General features: G+C 33.7%; 1 protein-coding gene across 4 annotated transcripts in view; it reads right to left on the reverse strand.

Annotated features, from left to right (window-relative positions):
• LOC692747 (antennapedia homologue protein) overlaps positions 1-18,896 on the reverse strand; it is a 219,186-nt gene that overhangs the window by 28,154 nt on the left and 172,136 nt on the right. The window contains 1 exon segment of one of the 4 annotated variants that reach the window (NM_001043854.1): positions 18,186-18,332. The exons of the other annotated variants lie outside the window; for them this stretch is intronic. The gene's annotated coding sequence lies outside the window, so the exon portion shown is untranslated. 4 annotated transcript variants of the gene reach the window in all.

The following is an 18,896-nucleotide window of genomic DNA, read 5'->3' on the forward strand; positions in this document are numbered from 1 at the left end:
CTGGTTACCTAAGTTGCCTTTTCCGACACTTACGTAAAAAGGCGTGATTCTGTTGTAAACCGAGTATCACCATCTTCAAAGTCCCAGTCATGGCAAGAGCCGGTGAAAAACTCAGCAGTCATCGCCTTTAATAGGGTTCTCTTATTTTTACATATTATCTGGCCAAAAAAATGGTCATATAGTGTGTAGGTATATGAGTTTTTTTAATAACTTCATAACCATATTGTGTCTACCGTTCCCTTCGGTTCATTTTGGCAAATTCTAATATACAGTTTTTCGCTGCAGAAAAAACTGTTCGTAAAAATAACAACAATAAAATGTGACTGTATAAAGCGAACACCACATCCCTTCATTCATAACCAATTATTAATTCTGCTAGCAAACGATCTAACAATTTATCTTTTATTTTTAATCATTGTAATACAAAACATTCGCTACATAATCGACCTAAAACGTAATAAAATCAAAGCATAACAAAGCAACGCTTAGTGCAGATTCTTCACCGCAATTAACTTTTTTAATTACAACGTTCAGTTGCGTGTACAACTGTCCTAATAGAAATGTTAATTAAATGACCAATTACATAAATTACAAAATTAAATTTAAATTTATAGTGTAATTTTAAAATTCTATCCGTATAATAATAATAATATAATAACGTTTCAATATAATAACGCGTTTAGGGTGCTGGTGGTGCTGCCCCGCTTTTGTAGCTATTATCAGGGGTATTTGCATCAGGGATATTTGCAGACGCGCACATAGATTGTTTTTACGCTACCATGCATAAGAGGTGTGCATCTCTGGTAAGCAGAGTGAGGGCCAGCTCCAACAGTATTCTGAGCATGATCGCAAGCAGGCTGGACTGTGTATACCTACATGGGTCGCTGCGGTGCCATCTCCCATGGGATGTTACGACAGTAATTCATTGTGATGTAAATATAACTACTAACATAGGTCTAAGCCTTATTAACAATTTATATGAGTCATGGTTACTTGCTATAAAAACATTATTATTATTATTATTATAATTTGGCAGAAGTCGTGCTATCTCATTTTAGTACCAAATACAAGCACTGTGGCGCCACAGTCGCGCTATAGGCATTTAATTAACATAGCTATCGTGCCGGCTAATTGTTATATCGCGCAGAGCTGATTTATAGCGAGATATAAGCGCCAACACCTTTGTAATTGCAACACGATTCAAACATTGCACGCATACGTCTGAACAATAGAAGCGGGGGTGAGATACGACGACATGTGGGAGTAAGATATTTTAACATACATGCTATTGAATTTGTAACTTGGAGTAACTACACAATCTTGTAAATTGAGTAAAAAATATTTTTATATTATGAACATGCCTCAATTATATACCACAAAACAATTTGATTAAATTGATACAATTGATTAAAGTTAAATATTAATTATTTATAGCGCCATCTACACTATGACTAACGAACTGTGCGTTAAACCGCCATCTTCATTTTTGACAGTGAACTAACATCCGTCATGACTAGTTTTTTCAATCTTCTGTGTTTTCAATGTAACTAGAAAAAAATCTCATGTTCCAATAAGACTAAGAAATTATAATCTTATTTGACTGCATAGAACGAGAAACTAATGTGAATTTTATTTAAATCACCACGCAGTCTCCAGTTCTCAATCACTGTATAATTCAACCCTCTTCTAGTCTTAATTAAAAATTACTTCACAACATTCTCATCAGCGCATTAAAATATCTAGGCAATTCAATATAATCCTTTGTATTTTATAGTTCCTTTTTGTACATTCATCCTTGCATGAAACTACACAGTTTGCGTCTTTTGTTTTAAAGATAATTAAATTAATTATATTACATTTCACAATTATTAAATTAATGTACCTTTTCCGAATAGTCATTCCATTAGACAATACTTATTCAGCAGGAAGCATCTGGTAAACTTGTAATTGCAAATGCATACGTTCGATATCATTAATGATAATGAATCACTACCTGAACTTGATAGAATCTAATCTAACCGTACTGTCATTCATTTTCGACAATAATTCTAAATAATCGTACCTACACATTTTGACCATACAAATATTATATACAATAAGCTTTTTCGGTATAAAAAAAATGTAATCCCAATGGAACGAAAGCTTGACGGTTTAGCTACAAATAACTTTCGAATTTTTAAAATATATCTAAGCTTTCAGCGAATTCAGGAAAAAACGTGTAACCGGAAACTCAACGTGGCGGGTTGGTGAATTTACGCAGTGGCTGTGCGGTATCTGAGAGCTTCCGTCCTGTGACCGGTAGTGGTGTTGAAAGTCATACATCAAAGTTCGGTCGCAGCACGCTCGGCAGTGGATGTTGCTGCAAACACTTTGTTGTTTATTTATAGAAGAACAGTTTATTACCGCTCTATTATTACGTTCGATCTTTTTATCCGTTTTTCTAGTTTATTAGATGTCCTCTTGATGTTTGATTTATTCTTTTGTGGTTACACTTGCAGTCATTTTTTTATCTATAATTTAAACAATCTCGGAATCGGCTTGACATACATGACGTCACCTGCGCCTATGTACATATACGGTCTCCGATTGATATAATAATATATGGTTACGGCATTGGGTTTTAGATTTGAATTCGAAATTAAGTTGTTCGTTTTTTAATCACGGAGTGTATTCAAACCTGTCGAAGAGCATCTTATAATTGGTTTGACAGTGGACGTATTATTTCAATGCTGTGAACTGCGAACACCCCTGCTAAAAAGATGATAATTTTACTAGTTAATTTTAAATAATCCAATAACACTCCATGGTGAAAATTCTTGATAGGTCTTCGATCTCATTAATAAGTCGGTTGCAAACCTTAATATGTAATTTTATGTGAATTAAACAAATCCTAGTCACAGCATTTAATTCGCAACCTTCAATGTTATTTGCATTATCACTAAAGATCAAGTAATTTAGCAATGAATTTAATATTTCAAATAATTAAACGTAGATAGAAAGTGATATAGTTTTATAGTCGATGCCTCCAATGAACAATACGCTAACTCCAAATACGTAGGTTTACAGAAGGAGCATTTAAACGAAAAAAGTTGATAAAATCTTTATGTTTGTAGATATATTTACGGTTTTTTCTTGTGTAACTAGCTGATTTACTCTTGCTTAGAACCCCATCAATAAAGATTTGTAATACTTTTAAAATAGTGAAGCGATTTACGTGAAAAACGAAAATTTCAAAATTTTGAGTTAGAGTAGTGTTCATTGGAGGCATCGATTTGAATTATTTTCAGGTAAACACATAAATCGTTATTTACACATAAATTAAATTGCTAAATACCTTCACGCACTATTAATTTAGACGCTGTCAAAACTGACAAGGGTTAAGCTATGCGATTAAGGAATTATATAAAATTTAACAGAAATACGCAGCTATCTATCTACCTTGTTAAATTAATAACTTTCTGCAATTCATGCTTACTACAGTTTTGAAGATAATCCCAACACATGTGTCATAGTCCTTTCTTCAGACTCCAAGGAATCATCATTCCTGGAAATCCCTGAAAACGAGTAAATTTTTCAACTACTTAATGTTCAACTGAAAAATAAATGAGCGAAACAGCAAATTTCGAGAGCTGGCTTCTTTTTTAAGGTTAGCGACATTATATAGTTAATGGGTATGTACGGCTGGTATGCATGTAATAAGTAAGTAACTAGGTATTATCTACACATAAAAAAAATTAAGACCATCCTAAGCATTTCATTTTATGCTACATCCTCAACATGTCTACAGTAAGTAGCAAAACGATTATCTCCAACTTTGGACAATCTTTTGAAGACAGTTAATAAATTTTACCCAAATTAAGTTGCCTCACAAAACTTGTTTTGAATACAGCACCATCTACCGCAGTACCTTTGAACTAAATTACTTATTTGTTTGATTTTTTAACTTGAAAGTCCTGACCTCTATTGGTGAGTAGTATATTCCATTCTTTTGTTGACAAGAAATAAATATTTTTACTTTTCAATAATAGATGGCAAAGTCTAAATCTTATTTCGTAAAATCAGAATGATTTTCATAATTCATTGCTGTAAATGATTTAAAATTGTAAGAAACTTCTCCGGAGATTTCTTAATCGGGCATTTTGTTTAATGGTTTTGTCAATTTTTAATCGAGAATAACGTAATTGTTATTACCTAAAGTATTATGTCACCTTACGGTTAGAAGGAAAGGAAAAAATGTCTATTTAATACAGTTATGTTCTTATGAAAACAACAAGTGTAACCCGAATAGTATAATAATTCATAGTTGTAGAAGTAATTTTTTTTACTTTTCTTTTGTTTTGAAACACCTGCGACCACTGTCATGACCTTCTTATTGTTAATTTATACGGTATGTCTGAGCATTGCTCAGCTATTTACATAACCTATTATCCAATATTACTAATTGAATTATAAATTAACAAGCTAGATAATTAAAAAAATGGATTAGACTTAAAACCAAAAGAGTATTTGTTTAAAAAAAAAAGCAATTCTAAAGAAATTCAAATGTAGATTCTCGTAGAAACACTGGCTGGTTAGAAGACAAAAAACTCTATCGATAGGCATAGATCGAGGAAAGCGTCCATAGATACTTTTTGCGAGATTTTTTCGACGTTATTATTATGAGAAAAAAATTGCAAAGTCAGTAGAGCGGAACGTGGGGTGGGGGCATGACGAGGGTTCCCCGGTTTGATTGAAGCGAAGAGGTGGGGGGCGGGGCGGTGACGTCACGCTCCTATAATGGGCCGTGGCATGCAGTGATGGCCGCCGTTTATCAACAATAAGTGTTAGCTCTTTGCACTTGGACTATTTTCATGATTATTGATGCGATGTTAAAAGATTCAGATACATATTCTGGGAAGTTTCCGTTTCGGCTTATGATCCATTTAAATTTAGTTAATCATTTACGTTAAAAAGTTTATAAAGCATCCAATAAATTAGTAAGTAGGTAATTAGTTAATGAGTCTGATAAATTATTATAGTATGTAGTGTACTTTACGAGCAATTTCGTCTTTACGAAATTTCTTTTTAGAGTCGCAGTATTTTAAATGTACCTATATATATATATATATATATATATAAAAATAAATTGCTGTTCGTTAGTTTCGCTAAAACTCGAGAACGGCTGGACCGATTTGGCTAATTTTGGTCTTGAATTATTTGTGAAAGTCCAGAGAAGGTTTGGAAGGTAGATAAATATGAAAATGCTCAGAATTAAATAAAAATAACAATTTTGTTTATCCTTTGACGTGTCCCCCGCCGGACGGATTCCTTTTGTTTGTTTTAAGTTTATTTTTATACAAAAGTTTAGGTCTTTTATTTATCGATTGAGGCACTACGAAGTCTGCCGGGTCAGCTAGTTTTAAATAAATTTAGGATTTCTTTGCCCGATATTCTTCAATATATTCCCTAAAAAAATACACTCAGCGCGTTTATTTTTTTCGCAGGTACCACAGCAACGGCCGAGCCGGCGGTTTTCTAGCAAACATAAAATCGATTAATTCAAGCTTTCGAAATTCGATGGAATACCCGAGATTTAATCGGGTACACACGATTACAAATGTAATTATTAAGGTGGAAACGTTGGTAACATTACAAAAATCGTGTAGCCGTTGCGTGCGGCGGGGCGGATCGGTTCGCGTGATGTTGCGCCGTTACTGCCGCCTCGCGAGCACATCACTAGCAACGCCTATTGCTAGATGGTTGGTTGTTAGAATAGCTATTTTTTTTCCACAACCATTGCAGATTACCATAGCAACGCCTATTCGTTTTGTATTAACTAAGACTCGGTGTAATCTTCGCGTTAATTTGCAATATGTACCTAATGCATAGCTAGATAATGTCATTTGTTTTTTTTTTTGAAACTATTTTCTAAGCGTTTGTTTATTACGAAACAGGAATGTTGTTATTACGAAACATTTTTATACCATTGTAATTTTGTTTCATTTATAAGTCGGCAGGGCATAAAACTTAAAAGTTAGGATGCCAAAAATTATTGGTCAAAAGCTATATATGAATAGCAATTTCTTAGGCCACAGCAAACTCTCTGAAAGAATTCAGGCCTCTATTACTTTGATTTGCTTAAAACCTTTTTAATTCGAGTCGTTTTTAGTTAAATATACCAAGAGATGATGAAAGTTTTACAATTACTACTGGTGGTAGGACCTCTTGTGAGTCCGCACGGGTAGGTACCACCACCTGCCTATTTCTGCCGTGAAGCAGTAATGCGTTTCGGTTTGAAGGGTGGGGCAGCCGTTGTAACTATAATTGAGACCTTAGAACTTATATCTCAAGGTGGGTGGCGCATTTACATTGTAGAGGTCTATGGGCTCCAGTAACCGCTTAACACCAGGTGGGCTGTGAGCTCGTCCACTCATCTAAGCAATAAAAAAAAAAATTAGTTATTTCAGTTCTAAATAATAGATACAGATAGAGATATATAGATACATACTTTATTTCATAACTAGCAAATAGTCTGTTTCACTATTCATTTTCCTCAATCCTATTAGTGATGAGTTATCCTATTATCTAATTTACCTAATCCTCTCATTAACTCTTATATTGATATTTCAGGAACAACATCCTTAGGCAGAGTTGGCGTGAACTTCAAAAATTTCTCATCCGTCAAATTAATTAACTGCAAATTGTCATTTTGCTTATATAATATAACGGCTCGCTTCTCCTAAAAAAAAACATCATTGATTTTTTTTATTGAAAACAATATTTAAAAAAAAAAAAAACTGAACACAAATTACCCTAAGCGTTGATGATAATTGTAATAATTAAATCGATTAAAAACCTTCATTTAACTGTATAAAGCGTTAGTAAACACACTGTTTAATGTAATTTAAGACAAACATGTACATTTGCACATATGGCAATTGGCATTGGCTGTTTGTTACTAATACGTAAGCCGAGGCTGACTGTAATGACCTATTTTAACGTAACGTGGTTCAAGTTTGACATTGCCGTCAATAATTAACTAACGGACTTTCTTTAATCAGTTGTGTTCGAATGTTTTTAGAACGAAGTTCCTTATGGGACGATGCGGAGAGGTGCCCTAACCGGGAAAAAACGTCCGTAACGTAAGATTTTTATTATTTATGTATAGTCTTAGTATGTTGGCTATACAGTGTCTAATGTATAGTCTACGTGATGACGGATATTATTATTAATCATAGCTGTTTCATTGTATATTATTATTATATATTTTTTATAAATCATTGTGAACAAAATAAAGTTGATAACTTTGTAAAGTAGTTTTTATTTTATTTTTATCAATAAAAAAATCATAATAAAAATGTATGCCCGAATAATTATTATCTTAATACCTTGAATAGAACTTAAAATTAATATTTTTATAATAAGGAACTTCGTTCCTATCCGGTGTCCCACGACACCACACATCTTTTTTTTGTGGAAGTTGTTGGAAAAATTCCTGGTGACGCACTAGTACAATTTGCTCCAACATGTATGACGTTCTCTAACTAGCCGAAGACAGGATAAGATGTGATGAAAGGCGTGGAAGGTGGATGTTACGACCCTCAGTCATGAGGAGCATAACTGGAAGATTCGAAAATATTTTAGTCCTATTCAGCTGCTCATAATTTGGCTTATAGATATGGTGTTTTTTTTTTAAATTATATTTCTTAGTTATGTGAACGAGCTCACGGCCCAACTGCTGTTAAGTGGTTACCGGAGCCCATAGACATCTACAACGTAAATACCCAACTCGAGATATGAATTCTAAGGTCTCAGTATAGTTATAACGGCTGTCCCACCCTTCAAGCCGAAACGCATTACTGCTTCACGACAGAAACAGGCAGGGTGATCGTACCTACCCGTGCGGACTCACAAGAGGTCCTACCACCAGTAATTACGCAAATTATAATTTTGCGGGTTTGATTTTTATTACACGAAGTTATTCCTTCGCCGTGGAAGTTAATCGTGAACATTTCTTAAATAGGTACGTATTTCATTAGAAATATTGGTACTTGCCAGCGGGATTCGAACACCGGTGCATCGCTACATACGAATGCACCGAACGTCTTATCCTTTGGGCCACGACGACTTCAAAATGCACCCTTACAATGATTTGCTAGTTAACTTGTACCATTTTTGTCTCTCTCACTCGTGTTTGATGTTGAGTGCTTCAGCATACACAAGTCGATTCTCTGGTTTTACATACATCTATTACAGTGACCGAAGTTTAATATTTTCATTTACAACTCAGTTGATATTATGATTAGTATTGAATGATGATGAGTTCGCTCACGGCCCAGTGTTTTGTTGTTACTAGAGTCTATAGACATCACAAATTTACAAACAAATAAATAAATAATTGGTTAAATTAATTAAAAAAAAATCTTATAATTATAATCTATCATTGAATGAATCACACATCATTTAATACAATATACTAAAAATATTGACGGGCACGAAACTGATTCATTATTTTTTGTCAAATTATTTATTACTGCAGCGATAACCTTACGTCATTGAGGATATATTTATTTTAATTGGTTCTGTTATAGTTAGAACTAAAACACGACAACACCAATTAACGTTAAATATACATATATTCATAAATCATCTAAAACTCAAAACGAATTTCAAGGATACGTCTTCTGTAGAAGCCTTATTAGAAGGTCAAATCAGGGTCAAGGTTTAAAAAAATCAGTTCGAATTGGTTTTGCCGTCGGCTTGTGAGTTTTGCTTCAATATTTAAGATTGTCTTTAGTATTCACACAACGGCATAAGTTCCATAAGTGAGTCATAATCTCATCGGCATATTTTTGTTTTAATTGAAGTCCTTTTTAGAAGCAAACATTTAATTCTTAAGAAATAGGTATAGTTTAAAAAACCTTAATATGAGATCCTCATCAAAAATGAACTGAAAACTAGAATTATCCGTTTTGATCCTGTACATCTTGGCCTAAATGATAAAATTACTCTAGTGTCGTAGGTCCTTCATTGGCGTCTAAATTTTATAGTTAATACGATGTCTTAAATATGATGAAATTTCCTTTAAAAGATTCATATGTGGTTCAAATTTGAACGTTTTAAAAATTTACTTTGTCCCTAAAAGCAATGTAGATCAAGCATGAGGGAATCACCAATAGATCTCTTAAAAATTCAATTATAAATTTAATTATTATTATAGGTTGCGTTATATAACTTGCGATGTTAATATAAATATGTAAGATTATAAATTAATAATATAAATAATTTATTATTGATTTATAACCACGACTTCTGTATCGGCTTATGACGTCATAAAACAATTATAAACAGAGAATTATAGTTTGAATTATAAATAAAATGTCCAATATTTTGTTTATTGTACCATATTATGTAGATTAAACGAGTTATTATGCTTATGCAAGTATTTTGTTTAACTTCTTTAGGTATTTTTATAAAAATATTGAGTATTTGTATTATATGTAATATAATATGGCATATTGACTAGCCTGTTGTTTGTTAATTGAAAAAAATATGACAACATAATAGAATTTACAAAGTATAGGTACCTAAATTAACTAAAAATTCAATTTTTTGTAAATTGTCTTTTTAAATACTTTTACTTAATAGCTTGACTTATAGTTGTGCCTACGATTGTAATGTTAAAGAAAATCGTTACTTTGAGAATTCTATTATTCTACTATTGTAAACTTGTAATAAAATCACATACAGACTTAATAAATAATAATAAATAATAAATAAATATTTACTAACAATCACGCCACGTTAACTGGTCCCGTGATAAGTTCGTAAAGAACTTGTTTTACAGGTAAGGTACCAGATAACGGAAATAAATGTAAGATTTTTATTATACACATACATATATTTAATATACATCCATAACTCTGGAAAGGACATTTATATTTACAATACAAATATCTTCCCTTGGCGGGCTTCGACCCCCGACCCCCTTATGTAGTGACCATGTCACTTACCACTACACCAGACGGCTGTTGAAGACTTAAATGTTTATGTTCGTTCGACTATACAAAAACAAATTTGAAAATGATTTCAGAATTTTATTAATATTTCATTTACATAGCTTGACTCGATTCGCGCGAATAAAGTCACCGTCACATACTATAGTTCAACAGAAGATGAACTGAAAAGGTAAAAAACCGATTCACCTTCATTACATTACTGGTGGTAGGACCTCTTGTGAGTCCGCACGGGTACGTACCACCGCCCCGCCTATTTCTGCCGTGAAGCCGTAATGCGTTTCGGTTTGAAGGGCGGGGCAGCCGTTGTAACTATACTTGAGACCTTAGAACTTATATCTCAAGGTGGGTGGCGCACTTACGTTGTGGATGTCTATGGGCTGTGAACTCGTCCATCCATCTAAACAACAAAAAAAAAAAATTCTCTAGTTTTATTTTGGATATTTGACAAGAAACAATAATATTGCTAAAAATTTAAATCGGTTGACAAAAGACAAACCAGTGCTTCAACTGTTATGTCTTCAACTTTTTATGTATAGAATTTGAAGGATAAATATACGATAATAGACAATTACATGGCGTGGTGTCGGTGATCTTGACCGGAGTGTTATGGGTCCGAACTTTCCCATTCGGAGTCTTTTCTTGAATGATATTCAGATTCTGAACTCTTGACTAGTCTGTTCGTATCTAAATCGCAAAAGTAAAACCTAGCTTGGAGCTGTTGTATGTGGAATGATTGCTTGTTTATTTTTCAAATATTAATAGACGTTTTCCACGATTTTATCCGCTTTTAGTAAGAATCGCAATTCAGTAAGAATCAAACACGTTGCATTTACCCAGGATAAAAAGTTTCTTGTGTGATTATCTGGTCAGTCTTATTGTCCGGTCAACGTCCTCGTCAAACTCGTCGATTACGAATTAGAGTTCGACGAGCGAACTAACCAATAGACACAGCCCAATTAGTTTCTCACTGGATCTTCTCAGTGTGTTGCGATTCCGATCCGGTTGTAGATTTGTCCGTAGAAGTCGTCGTGGCCTAAAGGATAAGACGTCCGGTGCATTCGTATTTAGCGATGCACCGGTGTTCGAATCCCGCTGGCGGGTACCAATTTTTCTAACGAAATACGTACTTAACAAACGTTCACGATCGAGTTCCACGGTGAAGGAATAACATCGTGTAGTAAAAATCAAACCCGTAAAATTATAATTTGCGTAATTACTGGTGGTAGGACCTCTTTTGAGCAGTAATGCGTTTCGGTTTGAAAGGTGGGGCAGCCGTTATAACTATACTGAGACCTTAGAAATTATATCTCAAGGTGGGTGGCGGCATTTGCGTTGTAGATGTTTATGGGCTCCGATAACCGCTTAACATCAAGTGGGCCGTGAGCTCGTCCACCAACATAAGCTAAAAAAAAAGATGCTACGTAGCACTACTCTTGCTAGGGCTAGTATTAGCTAATTCTCTCAGGTTCAGCCATTTTTGTGTTGACGACTAACAAACAATAAATCTACAAACCATCACATTTATAATACTCAATTTAGATTTAAGATTTTCATTACATGCGAAGGCAACCACTGTTGGTATTTGCAAGAATACCGAACCAATATATTTTTCTATCCACGAAATCGCAACTAAATTTGAATTCCAACACACAAAAATAAAAGAGCACAATCAAAAAGCCCCGATCGAGACCTGCACCGGTATTAATATTCAAATCGTTCGGCTGATAATTTTACATACTCAACTTACAAACGAGCGTGTATACCCGAGCCCTATAATACACATTAATTTTACCGACTTCACGTGTCAAACTCGCAATTCGCTTGTGATTATCTTATATTTAGCACTAATTTATCAACGCAAGTAAACTCAAGGAATTTTCTCTCGAGAAGTTGTTTTGATGTTATTTCGTTCGGATGCGTTCTTGTTTCATGTTAGCTGAACGATTATTTGAAACTAGCGACCCGCCCTCGCTTCGCTTCGGAAACATTAAAACACACATGAAACCAAAAAAAAAAAAAAGTAGCCTATGTTCATCAGGGACAATGTCGGCTTCTAATGGAAAAAGAATTTTTCAAATCGGTCCAGTAGTTTGGGAGCCTATTCGAAACAAACAAACAAACAAATCTTTCCTCTTTATAATATTAGTATAGAAGTACGATTGTTTGGGTGTGTTTAAAATAGTATCGAAATGTGACTTGAGACATGAATTGTTTTAGAATGAGAAGAAAATTGGACTATAATTTAGATGCTTGTAAAATTATCTACACGTTTCTCTCATGTATAAAACTGTTAATCGAATGTTTATCATACAAATTTGAGATTCTTTTCGTATGAAACTATTAATAATTAATGGGAAATTTAAAAAAATTTGGGGGATATCTATTCTCTTCCACAAGCCGTTGCATTTTTATGTAGCGATGCACCGGTGTTCGAATCCCGCAGGCGGGTACCAATTTTTCTAACGAAATACGTACTTAACAATTGTTCACGATTGACTTGCACAATGAAGGAATAACGTCGTGTAATAAAAATCAAACCCGCAAAATTATAATTTGCGTAATTACTGGTGGTTGGACCTCTTGTGAGTCCGCACGGTTAGGTACCACCGCCCTGCCTATTTCTGCCGTAAAGCAGTAATGTGTTTCGGTTTGCAGGGTGGACAGCCGTTGTAACTATACTGAGACTTTAGAACTCATATCTCAAGGTGGGTATAGATGTCTATGAATTCCAGTAACCACTTGACACCAGGTGGGCTGTGAGCTCATTCACCCATCTAAGCAATAAAAAAAATCGTTTTTTTTTTCATGATTGAGCACAAAAACTATATCAAAACATTGAACAACATACCCGAATCTGACGTGTACACGATCGCCGAAAGTCAATTAAAATATTTAATGAGTTACCAGCTCTGTTAGTGGGAGCCGATGACAGGAACAAATGATATTAAATTAACGACACACAAAGGTGGGCGTAATCATTCGTTTAAGCGGTCCGGTGACGGTTAGCGAATGTTAAACTATTTTGTTGTAAGGACGTTTTTTTTTTCGGTCGTACATTCTTTGAGTCAGTGGAGCTACTCGTGATTTATTCGGTTTTTAAACATTGGGAGCCGTTCAATGATGTTTTAGATACAGATAATAAATGAGAAAGAATGGTGAATGAATTCATTCGGTTTGTAAATTATTTATATTAATTAGATTGTAAAATAAAACAGACAAAAATGCCGTTCAGCTAAACAATACTATGTACTCGTTAAGCTTAGGAAAAATGTTATAGTGCCGCCGAAATACAAAAGAAGGAAGTTCATTCGGTAATGGCATTGAGACTTCAAATATTGTATCACGCTTTTTACGGGCAAAAATTCTAGTATCTAACTAATAACACGTCTATCTAATAATAGTCTAAAATATATAAATACGGGTATTTCGAAGATACAGAAAAATTAGGCAAAACGCACTCATTGGATAAGCACAAAAGGGCATAACATTCCAAATCTAATATGAAAAGCCCGCCTTGCGCTTTTTTTAAACATTATTCCAAGGTTGTCAATATATTATTTAAAAAAAAATGTACTTAACTATTTTTTATTTCTCCCAATTTATCTAAACTATATACTTAAAAAAGTAATCGTCTATTGGGACACTATATACCTAACAAAAAACAAATGTAAATTGATGAAAGGAAAATGAAAAAAGGAGGAAAGGAAAAGGAAAAATTATACCTTAAAGCAATTGACATTTTTTTTAATGTTACGTCAAGAGGAGTAGGACAAAAGAAAGCAACCCTAAATACAATTTGTAGCTTTAAAATTTGAAGACAGTTAATTAACTTAGCATCCGATCGTGTTTTTTGGGAAATTGGGACAGCCCTAGTCGGCGTAGAAAGTCGTGATCACGCAGTCACGCCGCATTATCGCATCCACCGAATCTAGTCTACTGCACATTAAAATCTTACAAGTTGCTTTATTTAGTAGCTTCGTAAAAAGCAGTCCGTCTGATGGTCAAGAGATAGCGGTGAAAGGGACCGTTAGAAATAATCATAGAAACACTCTGAAGCTTAGACTATTGTGACTATGATTACATATGTATTTGTCCCTGGCAGTTTGTGACGGCCCATTTTTGTTTTCAATCTTGACCTTTCGTTTGATTTATAACGCATGGACATAACGTTTAAGTGTCTAAATGGTATAAATTATTTCTTATTTCATACACGTTGTAATTATTAGTAATGACCAAGTCAATCATTTTGAAACGTTTTGCTCACAGCCAATAATGATTGCAGGAAGGGCTTGTTTTGAGGAATTTAAATTTAAATTTTTTATTGCATGTCACTGCGATTCCTTTTGAATCGGTTTTATATACTTACACGGACTCACATTAATTCCTTAGGTGGGTGGACGAGCTCACAGCCCACCTGGTGTTAAGTGCCTATAGACTGGGGCCTATAGACATCTATAACGTAAATGCGCCACCCACCTTGAGATATAAGTTCTAAAGTCTCAAGTATAGTTACAACGGCTGCCCACCCTTCAAACCGAAACGCATTACTGCTTCACGGCAGAAATAGGCAGGGTGGTGGTACCCACCCACACGGACTCACAAGAGGTCCTACCACCAGTAATTACGCAAATTATAATTTTTCGGGTTTCATTTTTATTACACGATGCTATTCCTTCACCGTGGAAGTCAATCGTGAACATTTGTTCATTAGAAAAATTGGTACCCGCCTGCCGGATTCAAACATCAGTGCATCGCTAGATACGAATGCACCGGACGTCTTATCCTTTAGGCCACGACGACTTCAAAATTGTAATTATGTAATTTTGTATGTATGTTTACGTATTTAATTAATTATACATGATATTCCTCCGTATTTATTTACGACTTCTACAGGGCACTATTTATTTATTTGAAACAAATAATAATAAGATAAATGTATGTATTGCATTCCTAAAATACTCTAAATGATACCTATAGCATACAACAATCCGCAAAGCTATGAAATAAAATTGTGAAGATTGCGAGGGTATTACTAATGTTATTACATTAAGAAAATTGTCAAAGACCATCTTGTTCATCAGGTTACGGGCAGTAAAGGATAATGTGGAAGATCATGTTGTTCCAGCCGTTTCATAATAACAATAATTAGGTCACGAATAGAACAAGTGAACCACGATAATAGTTTGAAAATTTTTTGAATGTTGGTATTGCAAATGTAGCTGTTTCATCATACTCAAACCTAATCGAACAAAAAAAGAGATTCTATTTATTTACAGCACTAAGTCATTAAATATTATTTAAGTATTTATGTTTGGGTGACAAAAAACATACAAGCGTCAGTTTATTTGCATGCCTAAATTTGTTTTTTCCTCCTACCTATTCTAGTAACCTCAAGGGTTATTCTAGATTCACAGAGCTAGTAGGTGAGCTTGCGGGGCTCAAACCGGGGGGTGTTTCTAACACTGGCACTTCGCAGAATCTCCAGACCCAGTGAGAAGATCCGGCGAGGAACTCAGTGGGCTGTGTCTATGGGGGTATGAAACGAAATTAAGCCGTAAAAGTAATTTTAATTCTGTGTACCACTCACGCAGCCCGAACAAAATGTGATTATGAACGAACTTATAAAAATAGGTTAGGTTAAATAGAATTAGGTATTAAATGGTTTCTTTTTGAAAAATGTAAAAATTAAAATGGAACAAATGCTCATGTTTATCTTAAATTAACTAAATTTCAGACTTAATATTGATTAGAATTATTAAATTATAATTGATTGAAACAAATTGATTCAGCCTTGGCCAGTAAAATACTGCTATTTTATAGCGTTATTCTTAAATTGTTGTATTTTAATATAAAATAAATCTAATTATATTTGGCACTAGCTGACCCGGCAGACTTCGTAATGCGTCAATCGATAAATAAAATACCTAAACTTTTATATAAAACTAGCGACCCGCCCTCGCTTCGCTTCGGAAACATTAAAACACACATGAAACCAAAAAAATAAAATTAATTTTTTTTTAAAAAAGTAGCCTATTTTCATCAGGGACAATGTCGGCTTCTAATGGAAAAAGAATTTTTCAAATCGGTCCAGTAGTTTCGGAGCCTATTCGAAACAAACAAACAAACAAATCTTTCCTCTTTATAATATTAGTATAGATAAACTTCAAACAAACAAAAGGAATCTGTCCGACCGGGGACACCTGAAAGGGAAAACAAAATTGTTATTTTTATTTAATTCCGAGCATTTTCATATTTATCTACCTTTTAAACCTTCTTTGGACTTCCACAAATAATTCAAGACCAAAATTAGCCAAATCGGTCGGCCGTTCTCGAGTTTTAGCGAGACTAACGAACAGCAATTCATTTTTATATATGTTGGCATTATATTTAATATTTTATTTAAAGATTATGATGTCATTTGGAAGATGAATTTACGGAAATTCCGGTGTTAACTGGTCACCGAGACCATAGACGCCGCCACAACTTCAATATTACCGCCCTGTCTGAGACACAACGGGCGGTAAAATATGTACCATTTTTTAAGTTCAGTGATAATTTAAATAGATAATAGGAGTTTCATTAAACTGGACCAAAATTATTGTTTAATAGTATAGCGACAATTCTCTTTCACATTTTTCATAATATCGAATACAAAATATGTGCAAAGGAGATAACAATTTAACTCCTAAAATGAAAAAATTGAAACACAATATTTTCTTAACCATTTATTTGTTTATCTATCCGAGATTAGTGTAATTAAAAATCTAATTGATAATTTCTATTTTTGTTTGTTGTGGTCAACTATAAGCACTATGTTTCCAATTGTTGAGTGTTAAATTATTGAAACATGTTCCTTGTACTATCTTGTGGATAGCACGTGAATTTAAAAAAGCATGCTAAAACTGCTATAAAAAAAAAAAAAAAAAAAAAAAAAAAAAAAAAAAAAAAAAAAAAAAAAAATAAAAAAAAAAAAAAAAAAAAAAAATTCTATGTTCACTCCAATTTATTTTTACATAAATAAGTAAAAAGAAAAAAAGGAAAGCCCTGTATTCAAATTGAGTGTTAAATTATTCAAATCAACTTATTAGCTTCAATGTTATATTATGATATCATTAAATTTATACTACTAAACATTTACACTCATTTAATAAAATTATCATTTCAATATGATTTTAATAAAATTCGACGTAATGTTGATGAACCCATATCATAATTCATACCATATCATTTTGTTTTATTGCTTATGTGGGTGGACGAGCTCACAGCCCGCCTGGTGTTAAGTGGTTACTGGAGCTCATAAACATCTATAACGTAAATGCGCCACCCACCTTGAGATATAAGTTCTAAGGTCTCAAGTGTAGTTCTAAATAAGTATAATATTTTTTGCTTTGCTTAACAAAGCAGAAATTCTAATAAAAACAGTTTAAATAATAGCTAAAAAATTACTTAAACTTATTCCGACTTCTCATACACGTTGTTAAATTTTTCAAATCATAGTCTCAATTGTAACGACGAAATTGGAAAAAATTAAAACAGTGATGAATTAATTCCAGCCACAGGGCGGTTCTACCTATCAACCCCCGAAACACAGACATCTCTATTTCGCTCTCTCACTCCATTTAAAAAGGTAACAACAGTAAGATTTTGATTAATGAATCGAAAAAGTGTTTTGGTACCTGCTATCGGCGACTCCCACAAAAAGGTGACCATCAAACGTAAATAATACAAACGTTTATTTGTGTTAATATCTCTATTAATCTTAGCGACATGTGCACCTTACTTTTTTTTTTTTAAATCTGGAAACGAAGCCGACATACATGTTTTTTGTCATTTACATTTTAATATTTCCGTTTGATATGTATTTCATAAATTATAACCAGTTTTTTTTTTATGAATATTATTGATGTCAATACAAATCGATGTTGCATATTATAATTATAGAGTTTAAATGTGTTTTAATGTGAAACGCGCAACATATTGTGCCAAGTTTGAAATTTTGCGACATCTCGTTGTTTTATTTCGCATTGTAACTTTTTAAAGGTTGCAATTTTCAAAAGTGAACTAAATTAAAAACGCCCTAGACTTATTGAATAACTTAATATGAAGATTTATCAATTCAGTTTCACGTAAATTTTAGATCCCTTTTATTTGGTTTGGTTTTATAAATTTCATAAAAACAAAACTTACCTCTACGCTCCGCACAAAATACAGTTTTCCAAAGGATTATCCGAATAATTTCATTACAGGATACTAATTAATATAAACACATTTTTGATATTCACATAGAAGACCTATACAAAAATAATTTTATTTATGATCACAGATTACAGTATTTATCACCTCATACTTGACATGTTTGTTACAGTATCAAATTTCTGATGTGTTCGTCCGTTTACATCACTTATAGTTCCGGCCGCACAAACATACAACATTCGTTCCGTCTAGTTGAAAATAAGAAAACGCAAGTGTCTTTATTCATCCCGTTGCCCCTCGAACTGATTCCCAACGAGCCGTGTCTAATTGAGAACATCATAAATGCTCCTGAGTCGCGGACATGTCACAAATCAATCCACAAATTGAACGTATTCAACAATAACACAATTTAAAAAAAAAACAAAACGCGCGCGAAAATCGAAAACATTAAAACACTAATTAAACCCTACGTCACAGCACTAACGACTTTACCGCACATATAAAACTGTCAAGTATTTCACGAAAATTATATCGGCGTATAATAAACGTCTGAACCCGCATTGAGCTAGCTGTCAAATCTACGAGCCGTCATAGTCGGCTGCCATGAGTGGGCTCGCACACATAGACACGTGCACGTGCAACCATGGACACTAACACACTGACAGCCTCCAGCGGAGCGTGAACGTACGGCCACTCTCACATACA

Source organism: Bombyx mori, chromosome 6, assembly GCF_030269925.1.
Source record: "Bombyx mori chromosome 6, ASM3026992v2".
Classification (NCBI taxonomy): domain Eukaryota; kingdom Metazoa; phylum Arthropoda; class Insecta; order Lepidoptera; family Bombycidae; genus Bombyx; species Bombyx mori.